The following is a 26,149-nucleotide window of genomic DNA, read 5'->3' on the forward strand; positions in this document are numbered from 1 at the left end:
GGAAGTTTCAGGGGTTGAATATGTCCGAGAGGTTGACATCACTCCTCTGCCCCCACTGTCACCACACAGAGTCAGTATGCCTACACATACCCAGCCCCCAGAGGTCATAGATATTAGACAGTCAGAGTGTGGGGACATTGAACAGAAAATTGTGGCAACTATGGCTCCAGTGTGTAGACAATAGCCATAGCCAGGGAGCTGGCGAGTTTCCACACAGGCAGATTGATAGGGGTGCTCGTAGGAGGCCTGCTGTCCTTCCACCACCTGTTGTAGGTGTCACATCACGGTTCACTCAGCGTATGTTTTGGGCCATCATAGAGGCACAGGCACATTCTGAAAGGAACTCCAGATGTATGCTCAGGGTTATGGATGCAGCATAGTCTGACATCCATGGCTGCCTACACCACATTGGTGACACCCTGGATTGATTCACCGATGCAGTGGACAGAAGGTGGACTGAGACAGTATCTGTCTTGGAATGCACAGTGTCTGCACTGGAACATGTGGCTGGAGTTGAGCATTGGCCTCGTGGACATAGGTCAACAACCCCATCTGCTGAAAGTCCACATGGCAGTGCACAATCACGCTTCCATAGTGGCAGTACATCCAGCGCTACAGAGGGGAGTGTGCTGTCCACACCAAGATGTGGCAGGCCGTGGGCTCATGGTCCTGGACATTCCTATGGAGGACATGGTCTCAGCAGACAGCAGTCACTGCCAGGTACTAGCACCACTTCTAACCTTGTATGAAAATCTTCAAAGTACACCACCACTTCTAACCTTGGGCATGGAGGTGCCAGTGCAACTGCTGGCAGAGACAGTTCCCATGTTCGGGGCCAGAGACGGTGAACTGTCAGCTCTACCATGTATGGTTCAAAGCTGTACAACATACACACATGTAGGGCTAGCACTGAGCTTGACTGTGTACACACACACACTCACACACCACTGTCAAATGCAGGTCACCTACAGACACACATGACACAATTCCATGGTCCATCTTGCCTGCTTTCCTTCCTGACTCACACACATGCTGTCAACCTTTTGTGTCAGTCTAGGCCTCCTGTGGCTCTACCCAACACCCTGTACAAGTGATGATAACCCTGGGCCACATTCCTGTTGTTCTCATCATCAATGCAGGGAATTTAAGCTATGTGCCTGATGCAGAAGGTGACTATACAAATTAACATGTACTTGTGTAATGCATTGTTTTTCCATGCCACTTGTTACTGACAGATACTGTATGCTGTCATATGTAATGAGTAAGCCACATAATTTTGTGTACCTTATGTTGTATGATGTTGTAATGGCTGTATACTTACACAATGAAAGGTGCTTCTGTTTTGTGGACATAGGTCAACAACCCCATCTGCTGAGAGTACAGATGGCAGTGCACAATCACGCTTCCATAGTGGCAGTACATCCAGCTTCTGTTTCTGCTTTTGTTTCTGTTTCAGGATTCTGTTGAGGACACCTATGGATACACAGCAGCAATAAAGCCATAGACATCACAGCACAGGATAGAATGTCAGCACAGAAGAAATATGTCCTCAGCAAGGTACAGCACTATAGGTGCATGATTTCATAAGTCCATATGTGTGTGTAACAGACTAACAAGGGCAATGGCATCATTCAGCATACTCATGCATCCCTAATCTGTGAAAAGATCTGATATCCAGTGTCACCAGGGTTTTGGGATCTAACACATCTACAAGCTGTGGCACTAGGGATGACCCATCTACATATTTCCTGTGTCCAACACAGGCATTTGTTCAACAACAGCTATGACTGTCCTGTTCTGCATTCAATGGTGTAAGCTGCACATGATGTGTGTCACAGCAGATGTGTCATTCACATGCATGGGGGGGCCTGTTACATATAGGGTGCACAGTCTCTGTTACATATCTGTCTTTCCAGCATGTACTATGTATATCACAGTGAACGGTTTAGGTGTGTAGGACAGGTAAGACATGTGTTAGTCCTGTCATGGATGCACGGGAAGTACACAGTGGAATCTGACACCTCCCTGTATGGCAGGCATACACATCCCCTACAAAGCATTTATGAGACAGAATACACATGTACATTCTTGACACAGACTCCATAGGACATGTTATCTGCAATGTGTATTGCTGTACCATGGAACCTGTGTGGCTGCTACAGTTGTAAGATATGCCTGTGTAGTGACATAGCAAAGGTGCCATTGTACAGAATGATAAGTGTGATGACTGCCACATTCAGTATGGCAATTACAGTCTGGGAGTTACATCATAAACCTGTCTGTTTAGGTTGTACAACTGTGAATGCATCCCCACATCTCAGTGACCACTGAAAGTCAAAGGATACATTTCTCTCTGTGTCCATACATCCATGAATAATGGCTCAACTGCATGTGGTGTGCAGACACTACTATATTTCCCAGGGGTGGATGACTTTCCAAAGGATAGAATTGTGCAGTTACTGGCATTTAGTATTTGGCAGTGGCTCAGACAGCAACTGAATGTGTGTCACAGACCATCCTGGGTAACTTTTGCTTCTGTGTGTGATTCAGTGACAGCTCCTGATATACAATCCCCTGCTAATGTAGCCAGTCAGAGGGCACTGACAGTGGCTGGGACTGCAGAGAAGGAATGGGTAGAAGGGGTACGCCATCAATGATGTCTGGGGAAATCCACTAGTGACTGGCATCATTGTAGCATAGGTCTCCCAATGCTATCTTCCCAGATTATGACTGTCAGATACTTGCCTACACACCAGCTGACATAACACTGTGTAGATAACCTACACAGTTTCCAGCAAGGTCTGCTGGCCTAATATTGTCAAACAACTTGTCAGGCCATGGTAGGCAGAGTGAGTAATATTCCTGTCATCCATTGTATAGTGTAACTCTCAATGGGGTCCAGCAGTTAGAGTTGGTAGGCATGATTTGGCCTTGAGCATGTGGTCCAGTGTCAGAAGGGGTACGACAGTGTTACTGCTCATTTCCATGCTAACTCCTTTCATGGCATTTCATGTCACATGACTCAGAGATCTGGGGACACTGCTTGGCACTACATGCTAGTTGCCCTTTGTGCAAATAAGTATTGCTGTTGCTTCCAGCATGTTCCAAGAAGACAGTCATTCAAGGTGTGTGTGCACAGTGCAGACAAACATTTTAGGGAAGTGTAATATGTATACTCTTTGAAGGTAGGGTGGTTATTTTGCACAGGTATTCTGTAGATGGACACTACCCAAGTGGTGTGTTCTGGAAGTACACAATTACCTCGTGAGGACTGTGGAAAGCAAGAGAGTCCACAGAATTGCCGGTACCTGGCAACTACTAATGCTGGTCTCACAACACCACTCTCACATAGGATACCATGCTCTGATACGTTTTCTGTCATTACATGCAAAACAGTACTATGAAGCCCATGATGACAAGCAGGACACAGCCTGTTTGTTCATCAACATAGCTGTTTCACATCATGAAAGGCTCTGTAGGCTTCACATACCCTATTCCAAGTAGCTGTCTTGATTAGCAACATGGTAATCAGTCGGCGTTTGCATGTGTTATGCCGTCTGCTCCAGGGTTGCTGATATGTCACTAGGGAACTGACAAGAGTGAGATTAGTAGCTCTGCTGTAGTGCCACAATATAATGTACAATGTCCACTGACATAGATGTCCAGTCTTGCTGTAACAAGCAGTACTCTAGCAGTGAGCCATCATAGGTGACACTTTCACAGCACTTCATGCATCCTGCCCTTCAACAGATTACTGGTGCATATCTGCATGGCATGGATGACATGGCTGTGAGGCCTACTGCAGCAAACTGGCTACCTTTGGCCAATGAGTGTCCACCTGCCACATGTCCTAGGCATGTCATACTGTACAGTTATGTACCTGACACTCATGTCCGTGTTCCCACATCATGTCATACAACAACCAGTGTGCTGTCTAGTTGCTTAACAGGCATCATATGCTTGCAAAGCCAACATAATGTCAGCAAAGTTGAAAAAGTCCTCTATGCATGCACGGGCATCCACATCTTCACTGCAAGGTGTGCCTACAAACACTGTATATTGAGCTGTCAACCCCAAGGGTGTGATTGCATGACCCTACCTTTGCAGGACCTGCTGCTGAGGTGCTGTGAGTGTCCCCAGCCCTCTACTCCTATGACACACAAACACAACATGTGACAGATGTGACTGCATTTCAAACCTTGCTGCCATGGTGTCATCAACAGCAGTCATTACATGTGGCAATGAGTATTATGCTAACATGCACCACCTACACGCACATCACACACACCTGCATGTATGCAGCTCTTTACCAGACATATTGCCAAACAGCCACCCCAAAATATCCTGCCTCTGGAGTGCATGGTACACACAATACTGCATGCACCACTCTCTCACTGGTCAAATACCAGAGGCAGAACACAAAATCACACCTCTTAGTCAGAGGTGATTACACTGTAAGATACACTGATGTGTGTGTCAGGTGGCTACATATGGGACAGATCACAGACAGTTGTCTGCGGGTTGACACAATAGGCCTTACCACACAATGCCGCAAATCAAGGGATATCAGTTAACGTAATGTTGACATCATAGTTCCTGCAAGTGTGTATGACTATGGACATATGTCACCAGCCTGTATGCAGACACATGACTGTGCTTAGCCATTCTGTGTCTCTCACAGGTATACACATACCTTTCGGCTACAGGTGACACTCACCTGGGATGATGGCTCCATACACATGGCAATTGATGGCAGTCAATAATTGCCTTAGTGTATGGTGTCATTGTCAGGGGATCTACAACATGTCTGCCTGGGACACCTTGTTCAACAGACATCAATGCTTCACCAATGATGGTGTTCATCTCTCACCCCTGTGATTTGGAGTAATGGCCATGGCTACTGTCACCCCCAGAATGCATCTTAGATTCACTGTTCAGGGAAAAGTTAGCAATGAGAACACCACCTTTATATAACATCATGGTTATGCTTCTACATGGTGGTTATGGCAACAATGAACCAAACTCTGTGGAATGTGTCCCCACCCTGGATTATGCAGACATATGTGCAGTCAAGGACATCTGGTTCAAGGCTGTGAAAAGCACCACAACCATACCAGACTACATATCCATCCACATCTTCACACCTCAAAATGACAGTTTTCAAGGTAATGCAGGTGGTGTATACATACTCATTAAGGATAGATGCACATCCAGATTTTGTGAAACACTATGATTTCCTGGAGACAATGCAGGTGCCATTCAGTACTGGAAGGGCACATAATCAAGCAATAGCTGGCTACAGAAGCAGTTCCATGTATCCAGACACCCATTATGCGTATTCATATGTACATGTGTCTATCAGGATACATCATTACACCATGTTGTGGGGTGGCATTAAGTCATCACCAACTGTGTTGCTTTAGTCATGATGCAGCTCACTTGCCCAAAGGTTAGTCTACATTCTTAACTACAATGTCCTGGAGCAGTGCCGTGACATCTCCCCATGGGGAACCAATGTATTGCATCATGTGTTTACCAGTATGGGTGACCACTGCAGCCTCCTAATGTGAGGTCCTCCATGGTGGGATCTGACCACAGATGAGTGTCACTAAAACTACCAGCACTTACCCCCCCATGCAGACAATACAGACATATATTTCACCAACACCATTTATTACCTCCTGTAGGATGGTTTACATAGCTTGACTGCACCTCCACTCTCTGATGGGATGGCAAGTATTCAGAGCTGTACACCCATGAATTATGGCAAAAGCATTATAACTGCAAGAACTCAGATGTACCTGATAAGAGGAACACAGGCTCCTCATGGCACAGCAGACCTGCCTGGTGGGCAATTGCCATTATAAGGCTGCACAATAGGAGGTGGACATTGCTGTGTGACAGTTTGGGTGAGGGTGCCCGCACAAACAAATGATGACACAACCTCCTCAGCTACAACAACCACATAGTGTTGTTGTGATGCTGTGTAGACACCGTAAGTGACAAAATTAGTCACCCACACAAAGCAAAACCACAACGTACAGTGGAGATGCATGTGTAACATCAAAGGACAGGCCCAGATTGTTGATGAACTCATACTTAATGATGCCACATAGAATGGGTCTCCACTCATAGCTAACCTGTAGTTACACAGGTTCTGTGTCAATTTCACTTCCCTGTTTCCACCACATGTGACACATGACATTCCTACAACCTGCCCCATAACTTCCATATCTACAGAGCAGGTCATAAATGGCTTCTCTATGGAGGATACACAGCATCTATTGGACATGCTAACATCCCAAGCTGCATCCTACATGGGATGTGTCATGGATTACTAACACCATTAGCAACACATTGCAATCATATTGAAACCACTGGCTGGACTTCAGCTGACTGGACAATGGCAACTGTTATATCTTTGCACAGAGGTGGTGCATGCACTGACCACCGGAACTATAGAAACCTTTGCCTGAGTGTCCATATATGTATGGCTGTATAGGCAATCATCATGGAGCTGATCAGCACACATATATGTGATCTACACACAGTTGACTGTACACAGTTTGTATGTCTGATGGGGGATCATGACTGTTAAATGTGGTGGTCATTTCTAAGGCAGTGACCAAGGACCTGAGTGAGGGGACATCAGGGCATACAATCCCTTGGAGTGAGCCAAGCCATCTGACTATATCCCCCACTCAGGCATCATTTATAAAGCACCCACTTAGGTATCCATGGTACTATCATTGTAGGGGTCACTTAGTGGTCCACTGATAGCACACATACTCAACATATGGACATCCATCTCCAATAGCTGATCTTTAAGCAGCAGTATTCAACAGGCTGTGTCTTGTGTCTTCTACTGCTTGGAATCCATTTAACTATGACACAAGTGAATACTGACTGTCTGGGGGTAACAATGTTGGCTGGTACTTACAAAGTGTGAGCACTCATGGAGTCTGTGAGTTATGTCAATACTCTACAAGAGGGTAGTGATGAACAAATGCCTGTTGGCAAAGTAATGGCCATAAACTCCATGTAAATATATATGCAATATCATTTCCATCACTAACACTTATGTACCTGGTAAATAGCACACCAACTGCAACATGGGATGTAAATAATCAGGGGTGAAAAAAAGCACACAGACCTGGCCACACAGGTTTACACCTAATGCGCCTGAGATCACCATGTCTCTCCAGTGGTTTGATGGGAATCATGTGTCACAGCGAAGGGCACAATCTCCCACAAGTGACATACTTATAACCTCCATGTACTCTTCCCTCAGCATGCCAATATCTGAGTGCAACAGCCATCTGGTACTGGACCTTTCCAAGCAATACTGGCACTTGCACACAACAGTATGGTCCCTCACTATGGAACTTCATGTCTTCACCATGTGTTCAATGGGGATCATCTGAAATGGGTGTCATTGTAGCTTGTGACATATAGAGTACTCAGACATGATCTCTGCCTTGCATACATGGCAATGTGTGATTGTGCTTGATTGCAAATGCTGCATATCTGTAGGAAGCATAGTAGATGGATGACACACTGTACGAACATTAACCTAGTATGGGACATTAATAATACATGCTGGTGGGAGAGATTTGTCTAACAGACTTTAACCCACCTTTGAAACAGAACTCTGGCTAATGGAAAGCAAAGCACCTCAGTGCATCTCAGCATATGCCATCTGTATGACTGGCTGGATGACTGTCATTTCACCACAGGGCTTCTCCCTGTGTTCCTCTTGGACTAGGGCAATATGTGCTGATCATGTAATGGCTGTATGACCATTATGCTAGTGAGGTTCAAATGTCCTATGGTTGCATAAGCTGAAGTAAATTGCTCTAACAGCCACACACACAAACATGGCTACACTGAGGACAGCACCACTTCCAATTACTGCTTACAGGACATGGCATGGCATACACAAAGTGTAAGTTGGCTGTATGTAGATTAGAACACTTACCTATGTAATGGTACACAGTACAGATCACAGTACATGATGCTCGCAACACACCTCATGTCTGATAGTACTGTCAGTTTAGGACATATTATACTTGATGACATCAGCAGGCCAGGTTGTGGTCAGGCATTTGGAGGGCCACATTACCTGCTACAACTAAAATTCTGCAAAATCCTACCTCATTGTAAGTTACTGAGGTGATTATATTTATGCCATATGGAGATACATACACACACCAAGTGGGCTGCAGGGACATTAGTACCCCTACCTATCTAGTCTTACACACTATAGTTCATAGTACTTCTTGTATGCACCATGCCTTAAGTCAGATGCTACAATGGCAGCTGGTAGTCTTAAGGTAGATGGCATCATCATGCCTTGTAGAAGAGATCAGTTTGGAAACTGGCAGCAACTTACAGGGCCAAAAAGTGTATAGCCATTGCAGTTTGATAGCCAGTGAGGTTTTCTCAGTTGTTTGGCAGGGGGATACACACACACTCCAAGTAGCCTGCAGTGAGATTAGAACCCCTACCTATCTAATCTTCCATATTGTAGATCACAGTACTCATCACATGCTCACATCTTAAGTTGGATGCTACAATAGTAGATGATAGTTTTAAGGTAGATGGCATCATCAGGCCATGTAGAATAGGGCAGTTTGGAAACCAGCAACAACTTACAGGGCCAAAAAGTGCATAACCATTGTAGTTTGATAGCCAATGAGGGTCTTTCAATTGTTTGGCAGTGGGATATATACACGCACACATGAGCGCATGAGCACACACACACACACACATGCACGCGTGTGCAGAAAGTGGCCTGCAGTGAGATTAGAACCCCTACCATTCTAGTCTTACACATGATAGATCATAGTATTTATCACACATGCCAAGGCTGATGTCTATATTATATTTGATTGCAGGCAAACTACTTCTGGGTTACACAATCTAGGCTTGTGTTGAAACCACATCTGTGGGCTGCAGAGTGATACTGCTTCATACTATTATCTGCATCTAGTATCCTAGTAGTAAGGTAACTGACATTATCCTAGCTATGTGTCTACAGTTACCAGTATAGCTATATGTGGCTGTTTGCATTTGGATGGGCAAGCCTGTGAGCAGGGACAATGGGCCCTGTCCATGCGTGCGTAGACAATATCATACATTAAACCACCTGCTCACCTATTGCTGTCTATGAGGTGACATCCAGTAGGCACTGGGGTCTGTAAGTAGGTGCATTATGTACTGTTGGGGCCTTACTTTGGATCCTTTGAGCAACATTATAGATGTATGATAGAGCAGCTTTACTCACCAGTATTAGGGTATGTAGGACAATACATACATTCACATACATATTTCTGTATATAACAGGGATGTATATATAAATTTCAAAAGAATAAAAGACCCCTTCCAAACACAGCTGTACAAATGATTCACACTCAGAATCCAAAAAGCTTTTATTGACTAAAACAGGTAAGTGCTTTCACAGAAATTATTCTGCTTCTTCCGACCATTAATTGTTAATACAATTTCAATGAAAGCGCTTACCAGTTTTAGTCAATAAAAGCTTTTTGGATTCTGAATGTGAATCATTTGTACAGCCGTGTTTGGAAGGAGTCATTTATTCTTTTGAACTTTGTTGCTGCTGCAGAGACCCCCAACCTTCACTGAGTGGTCTTCATTTAATCTATATATATATATAAATGTAGCTGTGTATGTGTATGATATGTATATGTGTTATGTAGCTATATGGGGAGAGACTGAGATGTATGTTTTTATATATGTATATAGCTATATATATATATATATATATATATATATATATATTTAGACTTCTTTTAGGAGTAGTAATAATACTGAGCTAGTAGAAAGGAAATAAAAACTCAGACACTGAATAGATGATTAAGCTTTCTTTCTTATTCAAGTGGAAGAGCTTCATCAAATAACCTATAGTCAACAATACTTACATTATATGTAACTAGAGTCACATGTAAACAAAAAAACAATGAACTACTTATAACTTATTAGTACAGTAACCAATAGTACAACCAGACAATATTTAAACTGTGCTAATCATCTTAACACAATAACCATGAACATACATATAAATGACAGGGGCATGAATATTAGATAAACACTCCCTTGTGTTAGCTTATTGAACAAATATACAGTGCGCGCACTAAATATGCATGTAGGAGACATCTCTAGGGACATGTCACAAATTAGACATGTCATTTCGAATAACTGGGATTTACTAACTGAATCACAATTTATGTCAGCTGCTATTGGCACTGCACCTACCTTTTCATTTAAAAGAACCAAAACCATAAGAATGAGTTTAGAAAACAGAGATTTACCTTTTCTTATTAATGCTACTTCTAACTCTCAAAATGGGATGCATTTATGTAATAAATGTGTGGTATGCCGTAACATTTTCATAGGATCTCAATACACTTTCACACAGTGTAATTATACTATTAAGTTTTCGAAATATTTATTCTGCCATTCTACAGCAGCAGTATATGCAGGTATTTGTGCATCTTGTAAAGCATTTTATGTAGGTAAAACTACAAGAAAACTTTCAGATAGAATTAAGGAGCATCTAGGAGCCATCAGGGCAAAGAACTTAAATAATGCCCTTGTAAACATAGCATTTTTTGTACTTCTTTTAGTAAATTTTACTTCATAGTATTAGAACAAGTTGACTGTTTTTTTGGAGATTGGGAATTATATTTAGAACTAAGAGAACTTAAATGGCAATTACTGCTTAATTCAGAAAGCTTTTTGGATTCTGAGTGTGAATCATTTGTACAGCCGTGTTTGGAAGGAGTCATTTATTCTTTTGAACTTTGTTGCTGCTGCAGAGACCCCCAACCTTCACTGAATGAAAGTGTTAATATTAAATGCGCTTTACAATGGAAGATTTAATTCTATTTTGACAGTTGTTCTATTTTAACAGTTGTTCTCTTTCTACAAAATGTGTTTGCATCCATCCATGACCTTTGACACACTTGTAAGTCAGCATTTGTACAGTTACATGAATATTCATGTCTCCTACATGCATATTTAGTGCACACACTGTATATTTGTTCAATGATAAGCTAACACAAGGGAGTGTTAATTTAATATTCATACCCCTGTCATTCATATGTATGTTCATGGTTATTGTGTTAAGATGATTGGCACAGTTTAAATATTGTCTGGTTGTACTATTGGTTACGGTACTAATAAGTTATAAGTAGTTCATTGTTTTTTTGTTTACATGTGACTCTAGTTACATATAATGTAAGTATTGCTGACTATAGTTTATTCTGATGAAGCTCTTCCACCTGAATAAGAGTGAAAGCTTAATCATCTATTCAGTGTCTGAGTTTTTATTTCCTTTCTACTAGCTCAGTATTACTTACTACGCCTAAAAGAAGTCTAAATTTATATAATTAAGATTCTTCTAGTGCACGGTGTTTATTTTATATATATATATATATATATATATATATATATATATATATATATATATAGGTATATATCTATTTTAAGACATAGTGATACGGGTCTACCTGAAAACACTGACATGCAAAAACACTTACAATGAGATAACCGACACCACAAAACCGAAAGTTCAAAAACACGAAACTTCACATGCCCGACAAACCACAATCCCGACAATCAACAAAACAAAACAAATACTTTTCCGTAAAACACACACACAACACAAGAACACCAAAAACCTTACAAACCTACACTAAAACCTTACATACACAACTATCTATGCACTAACCTTAACCCAAACCCTAACCCTCATTATCACACACTCACCTAACCCGCACCCTAACCCTAACTCACTTAACCAGCCCCTGACCCTAAAGTCTGTCACTATCGCACACTTACCTTACAAGCACCCTAACCCTAACTCACTTAACCCGCCCCTAACCTTAAAGTCTGTCACTATCACACACTTACCCTACCCACACCCTGACCCTAACATCCGTCACTATCACACACTTACCTTAACATGTCTGTGTTCTCAGCATCGGGATTTTCAATCGTCAGTCATCTCCATTGTCGATCTTCCAGTGCCGGTTATCTCGTTGTCAGCGTTGTCAGCATTCAGTGTTTTCAGGTAGACCCAGTGATACATATGTATGTGAGACAGAGATAGTGATAGACGGATATGTATACATATATGTATGTCTGTATAGACATATCTATACATAACAGGTCATTTTGATCAAAGGTCAACAGGACTGGCACAGTTTAACTAAGTTTATGGGCATGCCCAGTGGGACTGTCAGTACTTATAAAGTGACTCCAGGCCACACCTACATGCACTCCAGTCTGGGATTTTGTGTGTTACAGACACTGACATCTGTCCTTGCTTCTGCAGTATTGCACTTCACTCAAAATGGCCATGGCATTCTCCAGCTGTCTGATGTAATTAATGTGTGACAGAGGTTCATAATGCTGCACCACACACAGACTGACAGTCTGTGAAAACACCAACATAATAATACCTTACAAGCAAAAGATGTGGATACCTCCAGATTTGAACCAACACAGCATCACATATGCTAACTTCCCTAGTCCATTCAGCCACACAAGCTGTCAGCCAGACAGTAGTCATTCATCACACAATCAACAGCATACATATGTATTTTGTTATTCCTGCATTAAGTGAGACATACTATGTGTCCTTGATTTCTATGTTACTGCCCCGAGTTTGCCTGGACTGCTGATATACCATTAATGACCTACTGTTAAAGCAGTTATATGGGGGAGCAACACCACATGTTCTGCTGGGATACACTGTAGTCCAACTATCATGTGACCCCACTGTTTAACACTAACCTTGACTGACGTAGTACATATTCCAACCATGAGGCCTAGTGAATATTAAGGAACACATACTAGTGGACTGGGTAACTGTAATCCAATGCGGACGTTACTTGTGTACAAATAGCCCACTATATTTATGTGCATAAATGCAGCAAATCCATACATACAACAGCATATTATAATAATACTTACAAGTAGTGTGTAGGTTAGGAACTTACCTTGTGAATGCAGCAGTTGACAAAACTGTAGTTCAGGGCTGACTCCATCTGATGCAAGCAGTACATAGCCAATACATGGATAGGTACCGGATGCGTAGATTGCCTGGCATCAATTTTACTATATGTATGTGAGTAGGAGTAAGGTGTCAGTCCCTAGGGCCCTACATTGTCAATGAATATGCTATGCATTGTCTCTTAGTCAAAGCCAGGGCATACTGGGCACACCTATGTCTGCCTAAAGGGACATAGTCAAGGCGTTCCTCCTCCTGTGACTGTGGCTGTGGTGACCTAGGTAGTGGTGGGGGGGGCTGTGTATCCCTTCCCTTTGCTGTTTCTACAGGATCATATTGTGTAGCATAGCACATACTGTGAACATATGTGCACATGCGGCTGGAGAGTACTGCAGGGCTCCACCAGATATATCTAGGCATCAGAACCATGACTTCAGAAGCCCAAACACACACTCTAGGATGTTCCTAGTTTGTGTGTGTGCCTCATTATGGCATTCTTCAGTAAGTGTGTGTGCATTTCTGATGGGTGTCATCATCCACGGTTCCAGGGTGAAGCCAGCATCCCTCAGTAAACGGCCATGTGGGATTTCCACCTAGCAACATCTGTTACAGCTGTGATGCATGCCAGATATAGGAGTCATGATAACTACCAGGATTGCCAGCACACACATTCATGATAATCCCTTGAACATTGTACACAACATGGGCATTGATGGAGTGATACCCCTTGCAGTTGACATAGATTCTACCCTCCTCACTGGGTGGTACCTTGATCTGTACATGAGTGCAATCTATGGCACCCAATACTTCAGGGTAATGTGCTACATGGTAGAAGTCTTGCATATTACTGGCCCTCACCTCAACGGTGAGGGGAAAAGAAATATGCTCACTAGCGTGTGGTCGCATGGCATCCATGAACTGGTGGTGTACCCTGGATGCTGATGCCTGTAAGACCCCCATCATGTCCCCAGTTGGTCTTTGGAAACTACCTGTAGCTAGTATCCTAAAGGCTACACATACATTTGTTTCCACTAGGATGGGTTCCCCTCTGTTGGCTCTAGGTCTGAGCTGAGGACAGCAGAGCTCAGTGAAGTCTTGTAGGATGCCCCTTTCCAGCCTGTAGTGCTCTACAATCTCCAGCTCATGTAGCTCCTGGAAGGTTAACCTGGGCCTGAACACTCTTCTCCTTCTCTGTCTAGGCCTATTGCCAGCAGCAGCAGTACTGACTTCAGCATCTAGCACTTGCAGGTGCAGCAGACCTGCAGCAGCCCCCTAGCATTCTCTCAGTTAAAATTCCCATGTCTGTACTCCAATAGTGCAGAGTACTGGGGAAAAATCAGCATGTATGGTACATGCATACTTTATAGAGCTCTGCTCTAGGTGCAGAATGTGTAATTGGGTAACTATGATGCATTCCACCTGCCTTCAATATAATCAGTGTCATTTAATGGCCCTATTTTAGCTTAAACAAGGGTCAAAACTAATTACGTACATTTTTATTTTTAAACAAACTCAGTGCTGCTGCGCACCATGCAAACATGCGCACGGAAGGTAAACAAAGCTTAGAAGTTAGTGAACACATCCCCTGTAGGGACAAACTCAGCCAGGTGGCTCGCCGTGCAAACACGTGCACCTAAGCTGACATGAGCTTAAAAGTCAGTAGACTCCCCCCTTGTGTCACCTACCACCTGTGTAAACAGCAACATGGATCTAAGCTTACATGAAGGGGATATGCAGACACAATTACTCCTTTCTGCTATTCAGTACCTTCACCTTATTTGCATAGGTATCCATGCTCACAGCCTGGAAAGTACATGCTCAGAGCCCAACCACATTAGCAGCAGCACCAAAACACCATTGCAGGGACTCCACTCACAGTCTTGTAATACATTTCTGTCACATACTACTTAATTTTTTTTTCAATTTTTTTTTCTATAAAGCATGTTTGTGCACTGCTGCCAGATTACTAAAAAAATTAATTCAACTTATTTCCTTTCATTTTTATGACATACAGGATGATAGTTTTGCTTATATGTGTATGTGGTATGATATTTCTGTCCAAATATATACTTTTTTATAGCCCCTTTTTCTGTCTACACTCCTGTACATGGAATTTTTCCATGTACACTACAGACACTGACATGGGGTCTGAAGAGATGCTTATCTACTTGCTGGCTCGCTCTACCTGCCTCATTTGCATGACATTCACCTACTTATTAGGTGATTTGCATGCCACAGAAGTTTCCGTGTTGGCGTATGCATGAGTGCCATTCAGCAGTGCTTACTGAATCTAAAAATGTTGGCAGATGTGTAAGCAGCATGGCACAATGCCTACATGGAAAAAATATGTGTAGGTTTTATTAAACTCCCCCTTAATCATTGCACTAGGTAAAATCAAATATACAAGTTGCTGAAACCTGCACAAGGAAAAGGCAAAATAAACAAGCTTAAACAATCAGATGGAATGAAGAAAATTTCAAGCAAACAGCTTATCTGGACCTGTTTTCACCAGTAATAAAAGGGAGATACTAAATTCTAGGTACTTAGTGGTGCTGTGGTAGCGTTGTCACCTCACAGCAAGACATTGTCCCGTTCGATTCTCAGAGCATCTTCTGTGTGGAGGCATACGTGAATGGGAGTGCCTTCGTTGAAGGTTGTGTGTCAGGGCTGGTAATTCGGCATGTAAAAATCCACTACCAAACATTAGCGGACCGGAGTTCCGCTGTGGCGACCCCTAACCGGGATAAGCCGAAAGACACAATAACAACTGAATTCTAGGTACCTCTGCCTTACAAGTCCAAATTATGCATGCACAATTGCATAAGCAAATGGAACACAATCTGAGCTCTGTCCAGAAATGTAATTCAAGTGAACAGACCAGAAGTATTCACTATCTGACCAGCAGTCTTTGTCGCTACTTATAAGAGTTCAAGGCAGTTTGTTTTTGTTTGGATTCAAAAGTGGATGATGCTTTTCCTGGTCTCAGAGTGTTTTAGTTGTGAAGGAAAGATAAAGTTTAACAAGCTAATCTTCAAATAAAGCAATATATCAAAGCATTGCCAAGGCTTGCTCATCTGAGGAGCACATTTGGTTAAAGTTTCAACAGAGTTGCTGTCTTTTCAATGAAAACATTTTTTATACTTATTGAGGTTACATTTGTTTCATGTTATACCTTTTAAATTTGTAAAAAGCACAACCTTTATGAAAGAAATTGGTTTTGCATGCTTCTACTTTTTTTAGACACTCCCCTCCCCCACCCCATGGTCGACCTTCAGTAGGCTTTGCTATAACACCACCAAAAGAATGAAGCTTGGGAGGTTCAAGTGCATTTTAGGTGACACTATCTAGTCAACTGTACCGATAAGCCACCCTCATTTACATTACTGACATAATCCTGGTGCTGGACTGTTATTTTGTAAGACTACAACCCCAAACTCCATCTTAGAAAGGTTTACCTTTATAATTTCGGCGGGCGGAATGTCGAACCTGCTTCTGCGAACACCGAGCTGCGACTTCACAAAACCTCGAATACCAAATTTCCGAACTGCAAAATCTTGCCCTCTTTTTGACCTGTGTTACCACTTGTTTGTAGGTGTGGCACAGTTTGGAAATGTCGAAATTCAAGGTTTTTTAGAACTTTTGATGTTTTTGCGGTTCCGGTTTCGCATAAACGGTTCCGTGATGTGGTCATTCGGTAATACATGATCGACATTATAAGGGTAAACCTCCTAGAAACTCGCTGTTTTGTCCATTGGTTCTGTATAGCTACTTCAAAGGATTATGATCTGTAACTACTGTGAAATTCCTGCCACAAATGTCAGTATGGAGCTTTTGAAGAGCACACAGTACTCTCAAATACCCATTTTTTTCACAGCTGCATATGATTCTTCCCCTGGCTGAAGTCTATGACTAAGGTATAGACTACTGGATCTTTTTTTAGCCTTTGATAAAACATGACTGAGTACAGCTTCTAGTCCATAGTTTGAAGCATCTACCTCAATGATAACTCCTGAGTATAATCACGACTAGCTACAGCTAGTACAGGGGGTCAAATTAATGCCTCCTTGGTGTCCTGAAAAACTTGATCTCAAGCTTCTGTCTGGCTAACTTTACCTGGCCTATTCTTTTAGATAGGATGATGAGAAGAGTAGCTATGGTGCTACAATGAAGGACAAATGTTTCTGTAACACACTGCTGTCCTCGGGTATGCTTTCACTGGCTTTTTGGTAACCAAGGGTAGGCCATACTTGTATAGTTTCCACTTTGGCAGGCTCTGGCCAAGTTTTGCCACCGTCCACACAATTACTAAGATAAGTCCATAAACTGGCAAGCATACGCCACCAATAACATATGTGAACAGTGGATCTCTAACTTCATTTACACCAATGTCCTTGATCAAACAATGCCTTCCCCTGCTAGAGGCTCCAATCTATTCAATCCTGTTCTTACTAATATAACACTTACCTGTTCCATACCCAACTTCTTTCCTTCTAAAATAAAGCCAGACCACAGGGTCATATAATTTTCCCTAGCAACACAACACAAAACACCATCCAACTTTTATTCATGCATTCCCTATAGCCAGCATCCTAGCACTCTCAGATGATCTAAGGAGACTGAAAAGTTCCCCCCACTGATCATGTAACACAAGCAGCAACTTAAATCACTTAATTTTGCTTTCCCTTAAACTCCTGCACTGAAGTATTTCACCCTATCCATCACAAATATGATGGCAGATTTAATAATATGCACCCCCCCCCCCAGAATCTCAGCATCAACAGCTCTACAATACAAAAAAATCTAGCCCTAAGAATAAATTCTAACCCCATTCTAGTAGTGATCTCAAAAAAGGTCTGCAAAGAACTCAGGCATAAGATAAAAAGTTGTAAAACCAAGTATGAAGTGAATATCACCACCTCCTCCAAAGATAATCACAAGGCCTTCTTTAACTATGTTATGAATCACTGAAGTTAGACCCAGTTGTTTACATAACTGATCTTAGGCAGTATTACCTACGCTGGACTAGAGGATTTTGTCAGTATATTTACAGAGAAATTTAGGTACAACTTCTCTCAACTCTACCCTCACTGTTTTCCCCCTTACTAGTCAGTCTCTATACCCCATAATTACTGTGACCAGGTCCAAACCACATTCTCCAAAATTAAAAAAAGACTAGCTCTATGGGTCCTGAAAATGTACCAGGCTATCTCCAAGTCAGAACTCAACATGGTCTCACTGAATCCCCTTCAAATCCCAGCCTCACCACTAAATATCTATGCATAAAACTTGGAGAATGGCTACAGGGATACCTCTCCAAAGAGGTGGCTTGCTACCAACCTCTGGAAGTATAGACTAGATAGCTTCACTAGCAGGATTTGTAAAGTTATAGAATATATTATAAAGGAACTTAAAACCAAGGTACTGGCACCTACAGTCCTTATACTTGAGTCAATACAGCTTTTGTGAAGGATAGTTCCTGTATACTAAATCTGCTGCACTTCTCTAATTAGGTAACAGAAGAATTTAATAATGACAAATCAGACCAAAATGCTTACCTGGACCTACACATGCCACTATCCCACCCTCTGATATAATTCATAAAATCATCCACTTAAATATTAACCACTATATTACCCACCAGACAGCAAACTGGATCACAGACAGAACCCACACAGTGAGGGTTGGTGGCATACTCTCCTCTAAAAGGTTTGTCAGCAGTGATGTCTCAAGGGTTTTTATAGTGGGTCCTTTCATCTCTTGTATATACTTCTCTAAAATCCAAGCAAACATTAACAACTATGCCTGGCAAAATTTCCAGATGGCTGTAAACTCAAAGCTATCATTAATACTACAATTGATAACTGTGATCTGTAAGATAGTCTATGCCACACCAGTACCTGATGTCATGACCATGGTCACAAGCTCAACACAAAAAAATGCAGTGTTGTACTATTTTGGAAAGAGTAACACCCCTGCACCCACCATATAAATGACACCCTTTCAAAATACATGCCATTATCAGAGATCTAGCCATTGTTTAGGGACACTGAACTCATTTTGACGGCATCATATTATATGCCTAGTGATTCACTGTTACATTCTTGTCATGCTGTATGCTCTAATAACAATTTTGTATTCTGTACTTTATTGCATTTTGTATTTTAGACCCATAGGCTGAACCTGAAAATGGTCCAAAGAGTCCAGTATTCTACCCTGATTAACAAATTTAAATAAAACAAATATGTATCATTTACAAATTTAAATAAAACAAAATATGTATTAACTGTTGTCAGGAAACCTTTCTACATAGCCCAACTAATTACCAAAACTATATCCTACAGATTCTAAGAAGTTATTGTCTCTCTTCTGCCTCCTTAATCAGTCCACCAATAGATTATCGGTGTGTGCCTATCCAAACATTTTGCCCAGGCTGAAAAAACATAAAGATTCCTCATCAAGAAAATGTTGTGCAGAACCTCCTAAGTTGTCCTATGTTATGTTATACAGAGCATCTAAAAGGTTTATCACTGTACTCCATTTTATATAGGTCCTTGTGTGGCTTCACCAACAAGGCTATGAAAGATACATTTATGAAAAAAAAAACTGAAATACCACTAACACCTCTTCTGAGGTCCTAAATCTGTATCACAAGATCAACAAAAAATGTTGGTAGGATAGATAACTCTCAGTTGATCTCATACCTGTGAAATAACCTTTATTTGTCAAAGTAGCTCTGTAAATTTCTTTAAGAGCAACTTGGATGATGGAATGGGATTCATAAGTATGCTGCAACTGTTTTTTCAGCTCCTTATTGATAGTTGAAGCAAGTACGTATTTTTTTAAGTGCCTAAACTCCAAATGGTCTACTGGACCAATTGCCTCTTATAAACCTATGAACCTATGGACCTAGGTTTTTGTGACATTCATACCTGGCAATTGTTTGCCTTAATAATCAGCTCAGCCATTTTTAATCTGCTCATTTCTTCTCTAATATTGCGCTTGCTACTTCCAGGACTGACTAAAGACTACAGTGTTGTATATGCAAGCAAAAGCATAGTCACCATCCCCTAATGTGGTGTAATTTACCAACTTCTGGAATGTTTCTGGGACATTCTTTATCAAAAAGGGCATTTTGCCGAGTTCATACAAACCAAATGAGGTAACAAATTCTGACTTTTCATTGCTGCATTTGCCTGGAGTATCTGGCAATTGTCCTAATTCAGGTCAATAGTGGTCAGATACCTAGCACTACATAGTTGTTCTAACAATTCATCAGTCCTAGGCATGGAAGTACACATCTGTTTTTTGTAAGACTATTTAGTTTTCTACAGTCTATAAAAAATAACTCTGGACTACTGGATTCCTGAATTACACCCACTTTCAATATCTCCTGCAGTTTCTTTCACATGTTTTTTGACTTGCCCAGATACCCTGTAAGGCGCCTATGTGATTTCTCAGATACCCTGTAAGGAGCCTATGTGATTTCTTATGGTATTCTATTAGTTAGGAACATTCTGGCTTAGCAGCAAAAAATATCTCCAAACTCTCACAGCATCACTCACATTTCTTGAACCTGTGCAGGGGATAGCTGCTGTCAAACTACTACCTTATCCACAGTGGTGTTGGCCCGACCCTCATTGAGCTGACCTACCACCAGATCCTCCTCGGATCCCTCTTGTAACCCATCATGGTAGGAATTCATCATATTAACATGGTATAGCTTGTTCTGCCTCCTATCTGGTGATTTTGCCTTGTCACTGACATCTCTTACCTTCCTAGCAAAACTGAAAGGTCCTTCCTATGTTGCCTGCAGCTTGTTCTGTTTATTTATTTTTATTTATTTATTGGCATTTGATTACCAGGAAAGTTTGCCTAGGTAGGTGCCCATTTTCAGCATAGGCCTAGGGAGAAAAGCTCTAAAGTATTATAAAAACACTTTTAAGAAAAATTATTTTAAAATCTTCAAAAATAATACAAAAACCTACAGTTTAGTTATACCAAATTGGACATAATGTGTATAACAATTATTTAATATTATAAAGACACTTTAGCCACTTTAAAGAGAAATTAAAGGTAACTTAGTATAATACAAACAGGAACTGCAATATGAAGTGAGAAAAAAACAGGGTTACGAGATATTTAAAAGAGAACGGAAATGAGTGAAAAAGAGAGAATAAGGAGGTATAAAGTATGAATATGTACTTGTTCAAATACAGGGATATAGTTTGTCCTGTGGTTGAGCAAGAACGGGGTCACATTTTGGCTAGGAAGTCCTTCAGAATGGTTTTAAAGAACTAGAGGGAGGGTACTGACCTGATGGATACAGGTAAGGAGTTCTAGGCTTAGCAATATGGTATGAGAACAGACCACGCCCAACAGATTTCATAGGTGTGTGGACAGAGAGGAGTTGGGGTTAGTAATGATGGGTGGGCCATAAAGTAGTGAGGGTAGTGCCAACTAGTGGCAAGTGTAGTTTTAGTTTCATTAGTGAAAATTGTTTGTCTCTGTAAAGGAGCCCTAGTTTTTGGTAATTTTTTATGCAATTTTGTATATGCAGGTCAAATTTAAGATTCTCATCCACTATCATCCCTAACAATTTGCTATGAGAAGTGACTTCAATGGTTGTATTATTAAGACGTGAGAGAGGGATTTGGTGAGAAAAAGTAGTCTTTTTTTTTGACTGAGCATGACTTGTGAGTTACAAGATGTTGTTACAGTTCGGTGGCTGTTAAAGCTTCCCGGGTAATTTTTTGGAGCTACAGGTTCATAGGTAGGTACTAGGCTATCGGCCCAAGGGCCTAAGTAAGCCTAGCCAACAAGGTTCCCTGGCTTACACCACCCAAGAAAGTTATTTTCCTGTGCCCCTGTCAAGCAGAGTCACAGAAGTGATCCCCAGGGTGTATTTCTATTTCCCATCCACTCATCAAGATTTTCCTTGTAGAGTGCTAATGAGAAACTTTGCTTGACATAGATGGGTAGCTTGTTCCAGAGTATGGGAAGTCTCTGGGACAGGAATCTATCCCTCCAGCATGTCCTGTTTATTGTGGTGACAAGGTTTATGTCCCTAGAGCGTGTAGCTCGGAGGGATTGGGATTTCATTAGGTGTAGCATGTCTAACAGCTCTGAGTTTGGCATAGCTTTATATGTTAGGCAGAGATCACCTCGGAGTATGCTATATGCTATGGAGTAAATCTGGAAATTTTTGAGATGGTCAGTGTAGGGCATCTGTTTGAGGCCAATAATCCTCTTTGTGAGGTACTTTTGTGGCCTTTCCAGCTGCTGTAGATGTCTTGTGAGGTACATTCCAAAAGGGGTGTTGTAGTCTATAATAGGCCTAATGAGTGTCGAGTAGAAGGGAACAATTACTTCTTTTTTCCTGGATGCGAACCCTTTTGTGATGAGGTGTGCCACGCAGAAGGATTTCCTGACTACTGTGGCAATGTGATTGTCAAAGGACAGACTACTGTCCACCTGGATCCCAAGTTCTCTTATCACACATTTGGCATTAAGTACACTGCCACCTATGTGGCAGTTCATGGGTACAGAGTTTTTACCAAAGGGGATGACAATGCACTTTTTGGCATTAAGCTTGAGGCTATGACTCTGACACCAGGCATCTGTCTCAGTGAGGCCCTTCTGTAGGATGTCCACATCATTTGGGGACTTGACTATGGCTCCTAGTTTGCAGCCATCTGCAAACTTTGTTAGCCAAAGGCCTTCTGTGTTAGCCTGCACTTCAGAGAAGTAGATACCAAACAGAAGAGGTCCCAGGACTGAACCCTGTGGTACTCCATTTGTCACTGGTTTGAAGTCAGATTTGGAGTCTGCAACTTTTACAGTGTGGGTTCTGTCAGTGAGTCAGTTGGCAACCCATCTTGTGACGTAGGGATTTATACCTAGTTTAGTGAGTTTAGCTATAATTCCAGAATGGGGGATGGTGTCAAAAACCTTGGCAAGGTCAAGATAGGCTGTGTGAACCAACTTACCCTCATCTACGGCTTTGGTGACTGCCTCAAAGAAGTCATTCAGGTTCAGGAGGCATGATCTGCCTTTCACAAACCCGAACTGGGTGGGGTCCAGAGTTTGGAGGTTACCAGTGTCTTTGTTTATGAGTTCCATGATGATACTTTCCATGGCCTTACAGACCAGGCTCATCAGACTAATAGGTTGATAGTTCCCGGGATCAGTGGTGACTCCCCCTTTGTGGAGTGGGATAACTGTTGCTGTGCACCATTCAATGGGTGCAAAGCCTGATGTGAGGCTATGATTGAACATGGTGTTTAGGTGAAGAGCCAGGTTGTTCTGAAGTTCATTTAAAACACAGCCTGGGATGTTGTCCGGTCCCATGGATGTTGTGGTTTTGGCTTTAGACAGTGCAGCTTTTACCTGCGTAGTTGTGATTACAGGGACTCTGCATTCTTCCTATATAGTTATGGGCCCTTTATGCTGTGAGAGGGGGGTAAAGTTAGCAATGAAACTATCTGCCAGGATGTTGGCAATATCATTTGGTTCTGTAATTTTCGTGGTGTTGTGCTGTAACTCAGAGCAAATCCGGGTGTTGACATTGAGATTCTTGACATAGCTATAGAATGCTTTGTGATTGTCCCTAGAAACAGTGCTGATTTTGTTTTCGTAACTAACTTTGGAGGATCTTATAAGGGATCTCAGCTTCTTACTGAGGCTGACCAGGAAGCTCCTCCACTCATGGGATTTTACTCTCTTTTGCAACAGTTTCTTCCTTCTGTTGTAGAGTTTGTTTATGGCAGGGGACCACCAGATTCGCTTTCTTTTTCTGGAGGATAGCATCTTGGTTCTGTTTGGGATAGCACGATCCATGCACTCGTGTAAGTGCTTATATAGTGCATTTGTGTAGGATTCAGCAGTCGTAACTGTACTGTCCATCTGCATGGGTGTCATGAAATTCACCACTTCTGTCTTAAGAAGCATGAAGTTGGCTTTGGAGAAATTTTTTACCATGGTTTCCTTAATAGGGGATGGGGGCGGGATGTGGATATCTAGGGTGATTAACTTATGGTCGGATTTGACCAATGAGGAGTTGACTTCAGGTGTGGAACACCGGTCACTCATGTTGGTAATGACTAAGTCTAGGATATTGTTGCCCCTGGTGGGTTGTGGATAGGTTGATCCAGGGCATTGGAATTTATGAATTCCAAAAAGTGTTGCGTGAAGGAGTTGGTACATGAGTAGTTTTCCCAGTTAATGGTGGGGTCATTGAAATCGCCCATTATTAGGGTGTTTGGTTGAACCCTAATATTTTCCAGTATATCAAGAAAATAGGAGTAGGAATCCTGGGGCATGGTGGGGATCTGTAGCAAGCTACAATTTGGATTGCAGTTTTGTCCAGAGTTAGTTGCACTTGGATAACCTTGGATGCATTATGCTGAGCAACTAGCCTGGAGGTGTGGATATCCTTAATGAATATGGACACACCTCCATCTTTGGTGTTCCGGTCCAGGTTAGGTGGCTGAAAAGTGTGGTATGACTTATAGCCTGATAATGTAGGGGTGCTCTCTGGAGCCTTGAACCAGGTCTCAGTCACTGCACAGATATCGATGTTCTCCATTTTAAGGAGTGCCTCGAGGGAGTGCATTTTGAGATTCAGACTTCTAGCATTGAGTAGCATTACCCTCAATTTTTGCTTGCCTGTTCCTGTTACAGTGGTGAATTTGTCATTTGAACCTTGCTTAAAAAAGGCACTATAGGGGCGGCAAGAGCCTTAGCCAGTATCCGGAATCCCAGGGGTGACAGGTGCAGGCCATCTCTGGGAAAGCATCGTGGTCTGTCAACCATGTCATCCCAGGCAGACAGATACTGGATCCCCTTAGAATGACTCATAAACAGAAGACGCCAGCAAGTGTTGGCAGTTACCACATCCAAAAATAATTTATTGCCATAGGAAGAAAAATCCCCCTAGGACACAGGTTGTAAAAAACATTACAAAACCATCAAACTGGTTTCGGCTCCTCAGAGCCTTCTTCAGTGAAGTAAGAAATAAAAAGTCAAAGTATCAGAATACATCCATATATATAGATGAACCATACATAAAGGCCAATCACAACACAGCATTAATTATTCTTACAATTGGTCATTAAGGCCTGGTGAAAACAAAGCTCCAAGTTTTATAATCCATTTTCTCTCCTTGGAGCTAAGTAATTCCTGCCAATACTGTTTATCCTTGCATTTCCCCTTAATACAATCAATAATAACAAATTTAAAAGAAGCTGATGCATGTTTTAAACAATGTTTATATAATGCATTGCTGATACGTTTGTTTTTAATATCACTCAAATGCTCACAAATTCTGAAACGAAAGGCCCTGGAGGTTTTGCCAACATAAAAAGCAGAACAATTGCAGGTCACCAAATAGATGACCCACTCAGTGTTACAATTAGCCCAAAATTTGATGTCAAAAACGTCTGAGGTGTTTTTACTGCTAAATTCACAAGTACGTGAAACACGAATACAAAAAGAACAATGTCCACAGGGTATACATCCAACAATAGGTTTGCCTGAAATAGACAACTGGGTTAAAGCAGGAGAATCCAAACCAATTTTCTTATAATGACTAAATTTAGAACCAATGGTCTGTCCCCTTCTAAATGAAAAAGAACATTTGTCTGGAAGGAGAGAATTAAGTTTGTGATCAGCTTTAAGAACATTTCAATGTCTGTCTATAATATTTTTGAAACCCTGTGTGTTGCGTCCATATGTAGTCACCAAACGTAAAGGTTGTGGCTTAATAATGTTATTCCTATCTCTGTATGATAATAAATCGTCTCTATTAATATTAGACACAGACCTTTTGGCTAAATGCACAGTACCTGGACGATAACCCCTCCTAATAAATCTATGTATCAGATCATCCTGGGCCTCAAGAAAGGATTGTTGGCTAGAACAGATTCTTCTGGCTCTTAAAAATTGGGATTTTGGTATATTTTGGATGACATGTTGTGGGTGGAAGCTGGTAGCATGTAATAATGAATTAAATTCTGGAAATTTCCTGAACATCCTGGTTGACAAAGTGTTATCCTGATTTCTGATAATTTCAACATCAAGAAACACTATCCTCGACACATGGCAGGTAAGCTTAAA

Source organism: Protopterus annectens, chromosome 6.part0 (assembly GCF_019279795.1).
Source record: "Protopterus annectens isolate FY-2018-M chromosome 6.part0, PAN1.0, whole genome shotgun sequence".
In the NCBI taxonomy this organism is placed as follows: Eukaryota; Metazoa; Chordata; order Ceratodontiformes; family Protopteridae; genus Protopterus; species Protopterus annectens.